Here is a 9,257-nt window from a genome sequence, read left to right as displayed (position 1 = left end):
GTATTCAGAACATTATGAATGCTCCTTTAATTGTTGCTTGTTCTGTGGAAATACTAATATTATTATAGTTTTGAACCATTATATTTAGTACATCTGTAACTGTCAGACACATATAATATGATTTTTGTGAGTTCCAATCTGCTCCAACATATGACAACCTATGTGTAACCATATCAAACTACCCAGACTACTGTCATATCATTTCTAAATTTCTCAAAGATCCTGAGAGGTAGTTCTTTAACCAATTTTGGTATAGCACAAAAGACTTGCCCAATTTTAACAGTTGCTGTTTCTCTCACTCAACAAGCTGCCTCCATTTCAGTGATCTTCACAGACTTGATGCATCCAACAGACAAATGACTACTGATAACCTCTGCTAAATTCAGTAGCACTTTCAGATTTCAAAGTATGCCTTCTTGTTTTGATCAAGATGAATTTCAATCTGCATTAAAATAATGATCATATATTGTTAATTGCAGCACTGTCAATTCCAACTCATAGGAAACCTGTCTAGGGTTTTCGAGGAGCAGCTGGTGGTCTTGAACTGACAACCTTGTGTCTCAAATTCCAGTATTCATCCTATCATGCAATACCAATAGTCTAATTATAATATAATAGGCACATACATCATAAATCAAGGAGCTCTGGTAGCGTAGTGGTTACGTATCGGGCTGCTAACCTCAGGGTCAGCAGTTAGAAACTACCAGCTGTTCCATGGGAGAAAGATGAGGCTTTCTGCTCCTGTAAAGATTTACAGCTTCAGAAACTCTGTGCAGGGTCACTATGAGTTGGAACTGACTTCAAAGTACTTAAGGACAACAGCAACATATCATAAATCGATAACATGTTTAGGAAAGACAAATTTTCCTATATACGAGTCACCAGAAGTTTGGCTGACGAATGAAGAAATGAGATATTTGGGAACTATCACCATCACTTGTTAGTTAGCACCATTTACAAGAAACTTCTCCTTAAATATGTTTACTTCATCTGTAAAATGAGATAGTAATCTTTATTCTTAGCAATATAAATAACATATAATTATTAATTGATTCATTGATTTAACAAACATATATTTAAAGCATCTATAGAATAGGAATATTTTTGAGTAATAAGCCAAAGAGTCCCTAATTTCTTGAAAGTAGTATTTTATTAAAAGAGATGAAGACTAGACAGTGGTATCCTGGTGTGGTACTATGAGTATGGGTGGTTAATCACAAGATTCAAGGTTCAAAGTTACCATCTGCTCCCTGAAAATGCTATACAAGTGTTTTTGTGTCTGTACTGACTAGTTGGCACATAATAGGAAAAGACTGAATAGTTAAGTATTTAAATAAAATTTAAATGTTCACATACTTAAAAATGTTTTAGAGAAAATTAAAATGAGTCATTCGAATAAAGAGGATAGGATATATATTATTATAAATCTGGAGGATTGTCTGTTTTCTGAAAGTGTATTTCACCAACCTGCTATGAAAGTAAACACATTTTTTGCTTTTCTCAATCTATCTAAAGTTTTCTCTAATACCTTGTGTAAACAAAAGTCCAGCATGTATACTTTGAAGTAATTTAATAAGTTACAATAACACTGTAGATCCAGTCCAATCTAGTCTGGACATTTTCTTCCCTGAATTGTGTCTCCCGCAAATTGGTTTAAGTGACTGAGATCTAAAGCTTAAATCCTAATTCTGCTAGAGATTAAAGAATAGTTTTAATGTAACTAATGCTAGGAGAAAAAAAATTAAAACTAGGAGCCTGCCCAAAATTACATTTTAAAAAAAGTTTTCTAATAACAAATATCTGATTTAGCTAATCTGAATTATTTTTGCTACACAACAGAAATTTTTTTCTTATACAGATGAGAATTGACACTAAAATAGTCTTACTATATTCTACTACATGTTTTAATTTACTAGAAAACACTTGGTTATATTAAGTGTAAGTAAAAAATGGTAAATTTGTGTCCTCTATCATTTTTTAACCAACAAAAGCAATTAAAATTAAATGAGTGACAAAAAAAAATGTAAGTGAAAATACAAAATAAAATAAATATAAAGAATTGAGAAGCACCAAGGGGTTCTTTAGAGAAAAAGGAAGTGAGGAAGGGGATTTTTTTTTTTTTTTTCATTTTTTAAAATCCTATTGAATTATTTGCTGCTGAAGTATACACACTTTAAATTTTAAAGAATGCAAAAATAACTATGTTATGAAGCTTTTGTTATAATACTTCTCTTACATAAAAATTAAATATATAAGTTACTTTTTAGAGAATTATTTTAAAGTATTTCTCTTAGTCCTGTATGTTAGGAGACCTTACAGAGTTGATATGCTGAGTTAACTAGTACACATTCTAATGACACCACAATTTGCTTTTTGAATTCACTTTTATCTTGTTCTTGCTTATGCATATTTACATTTTAGAGAATGCCAACTAAGTTTCTTCTGTTTAGGGACTGAAAATTTATTTTGCTGGTGTTTAAGATTAGCAGGCAAAGTTCATAAGTTAATAATATCCTGTCTGTGAAACCCACGATTAGTTAACAAAATCTGCAGTATATAGAATTCATGTGTTATTAGCAATGCTATATAATTTACATTTTTGTAGTGTTTTATCTCTATTTTGAGTAAATTACATTTACTCCATATGATTAATTCTTATTACAAGACTTGCTGTTCTTAGGTACCGTTAAGTTGGTTCTGACTCATGTTAAGTTAATAAAAATATCTTCTCTTAAAGTACAAAACGTATTGATAATTAGTCAAAATCTGGAAATTAAAAGAAATGCTATTTACACAAGCAAGACACATTAAGAACTTTTCATCATTAACTAGCTATTTACCAGCAGTAAGCATTATATTTATTGATAACTTACTTGCTTTTGTTGTTGTTAAGTGTTCTCAAGTAGATTATGACCCATAGTGACCCTGTATAGGGTTTCTGAGGAGTAGTTGATGAGCTTGAGCCACCAACCTAAAGTTCTAACCAACTTTACAGTCCAGTGCATTAACCCACAGCACCACACCAGGACTCTGACCCTGTATAAGGTTTCCATGGAGCAGAGGGTGGTTTGAACTCCTGATCTTGTGGTTCACAGTTCAGTGCTGATCCTACAACAAACACCACATGAGAAATCCCAGATAACTTACTTAAAAGATTCAAATTTTTAATTTCTGAAAATAGGTCAGTGTCTCCCTAATCCTAAGTACTGAATATGTTTCTATTCCTGTATATTTAGATGCTTGAGGGCTTCTGAAAATAGATTTACATTCCCTGCAGTAGCCTCACCACAAACCTTTACTATTATATTAAATTAGGAAAAATAATTCAGAATACAAAAGACTGAGAGAATGATATATTTGAAACATATTTTTTAAGTCCATTTTATATTTATCCAACAGGCTGTTTTAACTTGACTTTCTATCAATAAAATAAAATTATTTCAAAACAGAAACATTTAGTTGTTAAATGTCCTTTGGTGCTTTAGGATAAGTACTAGGGAACTAAGAACAAGATCAGCAGTTCAAACCCACCAATCATTCTCTGAAGACATTCCTATAAAAGGGCCCTATGAGTTACAAGCATCTCAGTGGTACTCAACAACACAAGAAAGTCTTGATCATAAAATAAATTTGTAATGTATGTTTTAGGGGTTTATTGTATGGCAATGTATCAAAAACTAGAAGACACTTAAAAGAGTACATGGATTAAAGGAATTCCTTCAATTTATTGAAACTTATTTTGTAAAAAAATAATTAGCCCTTCCATATAATTTTTAAATTTTAATCCTTTATAGAAACTGAAGTAATGTTCAGTGCAGAATTTAAATACCATGTTAAACACTACGTTGTAATTATTTATAAAAGAAGCCCTGATTTGACGTCTTCTTGTAAATAGAAAATGTCTACATTTTATTCTACATAGTAATATTCTACATAGGATCACTAGTTGAATTGCATTCTCTTGAAGAGAAGTTAATACATAGTTCAAAGCCTTTTGTGTAGCAATATGAAGGCTTTTTGTACCTTGAAGAAATAAAAGAAAATTCATTTGAGTAATCATTCAATTATTTTATTAATTCATTTACATACATACTTGTTTTAGTCATTCAGGAAATGAACACCGAGAGCCTACCATTTCTCAGCACTGGATTATAGACTTATTTGTTTCCATCTAGTTGATACAAGAAGTGACTGTACAATATAAAGTACAACTATTCCACAGGGTTTCCAAGAACTGTAGTCTTTATAAAAACTGACTGCCACATCTTTATGAAGTAGCTGGTGGTTTGGAAACACAGATCTTTTGGTTAGCAACAAAGCACTTACTCACTGAGATACCAGGGCTTCTTTTATAGACAATTTACAACCTAGTTTTTAACATGGTATTTAAATTCTGCACTTGAGCATATAATGTAGGGCTTGTTATCTAAAAAAAAAAGTTATATATTCTACTTTGTGGAGTTCTGGATTGGCACCATAGGTTAAGCATTCTATTGCAAGGTCAGTTTGCATTTCAAGATAAGAAGTTTGAATTCACCAGCTTCTCCTCAGAAACCTTATACAGGTTGGCTGTGTGTCTGAACCAACTCGATGGCACTTAACAATAATAAATTCTCCTTTGTGTTATGCTTATGTAGTTTTTTCTTTTGCATTATAATTTTGGTTTTGGGGGAATTCTTAAGCATTAAACCCTCCAAAGTTCCCTGAGATATCTGCCAAGAGACATTGTTGTTGTTGTTGTTAAGTGCCATCGAGTCGGGTCCGACCCATAGAGACCCTGTACAGGGTTTCCGAGGGTGTAAATCTTTACGGGAGTAGAAAGCCTCATCTTTAAAAATTAAGTTTCAGTTCATACTTGCCATAAAAAATTGACTACTTTTATTTTTAATTCTTTAACTCACTGGACAGCCCCTATCCTTGAAATGATGAGATAATATATTGCTCATTCACTGCTTTATTTCAAGTCATGATGTACAGCTCCAATTTTAACTTAATTCAAACAAATCACTTAGTGTTACGAAATATTTGGTTTGACTGACATTTTGCTCCAATGTTAAAGGACATGTGTTATACCAGTATTTACATACAATTTTGTTTTCAATTACAATTTATCATATATTCCCAAAAAAGATAGGAAGAAAATTCAAAGTAGTTAACAAGAAGCATCAATATGGAAGCAAGAATAAGGATAAAAATAATGCTTAAAAATATACTCACTATGTTATACCCTGGATGGAGGAACACAATTTTTAATGAAGCTCACAAATAAGCCATCAATTGTAGCTTATATGAATGTGTAAACTATGGCCTAAAACATCAATTTCTATTTATTTATATATACTGCATTAGTAACACTATAATCTAAGAAGGGTGATAGAGTTCCCATTTTCTTAAATATGCATCAATTAACATGGCAACCAGATAAAAGCTTTTGGGAACTCAGCCCTGAACATTTAGCATTCACATTAGTCTTCTTGGGAGCAGCTCAGGTGATTATTGTCTCTTGGCAGTAAATTGGACCCAATTAAAGTCCATGTGTGGTAACTAATGTTGTATATTTATAAATAGAAATAAACAATGCAAAAATTGACACCAGTCATTCCTACCATAAGACTTTCTCCTCAGTTTTAATAATTAATTGCAAAGCCCCTACTGAACTCAGACACCATACTCATAGATATGGAGTTTATTAAGGAAGTTAACAAATTTTGATTCGGGGTCAGAAATGTTCAGGACATAGTTCTTCCACTCAGGACCAGTTCTCCTCAGCCATGTGTACAGTCAGGACTCTCTGGGCCTAGGCAGCAAGCCTCTATTAGGATTTTTGATAAATGGCCACAGTAAATACCACTCCACTGTAAGACTCAGTCTGAAGGTATGCAGCTCTAGTGCCATGGATCAGCAAACCCGACTAACCTGATTAGATGTATCTTGACACATCCCACTCTGGAAGCAAAATCATTCCAAAACTCACTCATCTTTGCTTCCTCCACAGGCTGGAAAACCTACCACTTTGTCTGGTTTATGGTTCTTTTCTATGGTGCTGCTTCTCCTCTATCAGCCCTCATGTTTTGTAACTTTCTGTTTCCAGGTTGAAGAGGTCCAACGTTCAGTGATCTAGGGATCCAAAGTACATGTTCCATGCCTGGCTATTATATGAAGGTGGTGAGATTTCCCCCTCCCCTCCCCCGTCTTTATTTCTGGGATCGCTCATTTCATACACATTAAAGTTCTAGGCTTTTACAATCATAATTACCCTATTAACCCATGAAATGTGAATGACATATTCTTGTAGTATTTTCTCCCAACTTCTCTTACTTAGAACTACCAGAGTTCTAAGTAAGAGTTACAAAGACTCTATCATATGGTAAAAGAGCCATACAAAGTAATTTACTGCACTGCAAGAACCCTCCCCCATCCTTGAGTCTTCTAACCATTGGCTCTTTCATATTTTAAGGATTAATTCTTACCAAAATAAAAAATTTTAACTGAGCACCAAGAAAACTTATAAACCAACATATCAAAACTCCATCTCCTCCAATTTAAATATTCAGTTTGTATATTGTATATTGCTATCAACCCAATTGCAGTTGTCTTAGTGTGGCATTGTAGACTAATATGCTGGACTGCAGAGTCAGCTTAAACTTTAAGGTCAGTGCTTCAAACTCACCAGCTGCTTCCTTGGAAATGCTACACAGGGTCACTATGGGTCGGAACCAACTCAAACCCTATATAGGGTCTCTATGCTTTAGAACAGACTCAGTGGCACTTAACAACAATAACAACATTAATCCAGTACTTTGAGGAGACAAGCTTCTCCCCTGTTGTAAAGTATCTTCATTCCAGAAGCAATTTACATCTATACACAGTATCAAATATATCTCTCTTTATTTTTGGAGGTATCAATTCATCCCTTGCCAATTTAGTTGGTCAAATGGGTACCAGCTGTAAGCTTGGAAATTCACACTCACCAATTTGCACTACAGACCAGCTGACCCCTTCACTCTTTCACAGCCTTGTGGCGGGGGGTGGGGGGGTCATTAGTTTGATTTTCTTTGAGTGAGACTCTTCCAGACTGGCACATGAAGTTCGGATTTGGGACTTGCCAGTGTACACAACCTTGTGAGCCATTTCCTTGACATGCTGTAAATTCTGTGAGATAGTCTAGCAAACTGGGGGATGCTAGGATATGGGGAAGAAATTGACAGGAGGAGTAGAGTCAGCAGTTCAAACTCTCAAGCTGCTCCACATAAACCTTATATGTGGTTGCTATGAATCAGAACTGACTCAACAGTACTTAACGGCAGAAGCACAACATTATAGGATAAAGAAAAGTTGGACATGTGGGGTGTCTTTAACCTTAAACTTATGGGGACCAAAATCATCCTGATCCTTTTAAAACACACTGTTTTTGTAAGTACTGAAAATTCTAAAGCTAAATGAAATATTAAGTGGTTTATTCATCTCTTTACGTTCTTATTTAATTACCGTACATTCTAAATAATCATATTTCAGAAAGGAAGTTGCTTTAACCAGTTTATCTTTCTCATCACAACTATGAAAATCAGGTCATACATCTGAACACCTATTGTCACCTTTCATAAAATAAAGTGTGGGTTTCCTTCTCATACTCAGACATCAGCATATGTGTTTTACAAATATTTGATAAAAAGTTGAATGGAGAAAAAAAAAATTAATAGGAAGAAATTAGTATAAAATAATTTCCATGGATACAATTTCAATCCATTTTAATAATTGACTCTTCCATTGGAATCTGACAATAGCAGGGTGATTGGAATTTTGACCATGCTTGAGACGTCTTAGCTATTTACCTTCAGTTCTATAGTGACTTCAAAAGTGACAAATTACAAGTGTTATGAATTCAATGAATATACATCACTAATACTTAAATCATCTTCATGAATATTCATTTTTTAAATTCTCACTTTTTTTTTTCTTTTGTGTATATTCTTATAAACTTCATTTTAATTCATGAAAAGGGGGCAGGTACTTCCAGTCTGAAAGTCACACAAGTGCTCCCTGTCAAAGTACAAGTGCAAGGGCTTTTAAACAGTAGACCCACTGAAACAAGGAAAGTACACTGAGTAAATTTTAGATTGACTGGCAGACATTGCCTTTTCACATTTGGGATTAAAGGAAACTGTGAACTAGTTCAAACTGAGTAGGTAAGTCCTAATTGGCTAGTTAGGTTTCATTTCCAGGAGACAAATGATTAAGTAGGATTTGGGCTCTTGAGAAGGTTAGGTCTTTACAAGCAATAGAAATTTAGCTTTCAGTTTGCTAATGTGAGACTTGATACAGTGTCTCCATTGTCAGCACTCTATAATCAAGTAAGGGTCAAGTAAGCATAGATGGCCAATTTTAATATTGGAGAAAACGTCAGCATCTTCCTTTGGCTTGTTAGAATACAGCAATGCACTGGTCATTTGTTAAATTACATAATTTCTTTTTGTGACTGTGTGTGAGAGAAAACTAAAGACACTGTGGAAATAATGAAAGAAAATAAGAATAAGATCAAGCTTTCAACAATGTAGAGATAACAGATGACTTCAGGCATCTATCCGAACTGAAAAAGACCATGCTCAGTTTCCTCTGGGTGAAAGCAGAACGGAAGATAATTTTGACTAGATTAAGTATGATTTTTGAATTGTTTTAACAATGTTTTTCATTTGGGAATAATAAATCATCTGGAAGTTATTCAGGGGAAGAAATTATAGGTGGGACTTAAAAAGAAAGTGTTTTAGAGCTAGATCATAAACAAAATCACACCTTCTGCCAGAACTGCTCCTTAGGGATTCTGGGACTAACTTTTTACAAGAGAGAACAGTGTTATATTTCCGTAATGTAGCAGCTAGCTGATTTGAAACACACGCTTTACAGTTAATAGCTTAAAACTTAACCCACTATAACACCAGAGCAAGATTTTATTGCTGTTTTTGTGTTCGATTGAGTCAGTTAAGACTCATAATGATCCTGTCTAGGGTTTCCAAGAGCATTTGGTGGGTTTCTTTTGAACTGCTGACCTTTCAGTTACCAGTTCAGTGCCATAGCAGGACTCAGACTAAAACAGCAGGGATAAATTTTAGCTGTGCTTGGGACCTCCAGTCCACAGACTAATGGATTTTGAGAATAAGATGTTTAGCTACCCACACTGTAAGGAAAATGCAGATACAAGTTTGTAGAAACCTCCTAATCTCTTATACTTTTTTTGAGTTTAGTTAAACACTTTATTCCTC

This window comes from Chrysochloris asiatica, unplaced genomic scaffold, assembly GCF_000296735.1.
Source record: "Chrysochloris asiatica unplaced genomic scaffold, ChrAsi1.0 scaffold00441, whole genome shotgun sequence".
NCBI classification, from domain to species: domain Eukaryota; kingdom Metazoa; phylum Chordata; class Mammalia; order Afrosoricida; family Chrysochloridae; genus Chrysochloris; species Chrysochloris asiatica.
The sequence above is the reverse complement of the archived record's forward strand: the minus strand, read 5'-3'. Positions refer to the sequence as shown.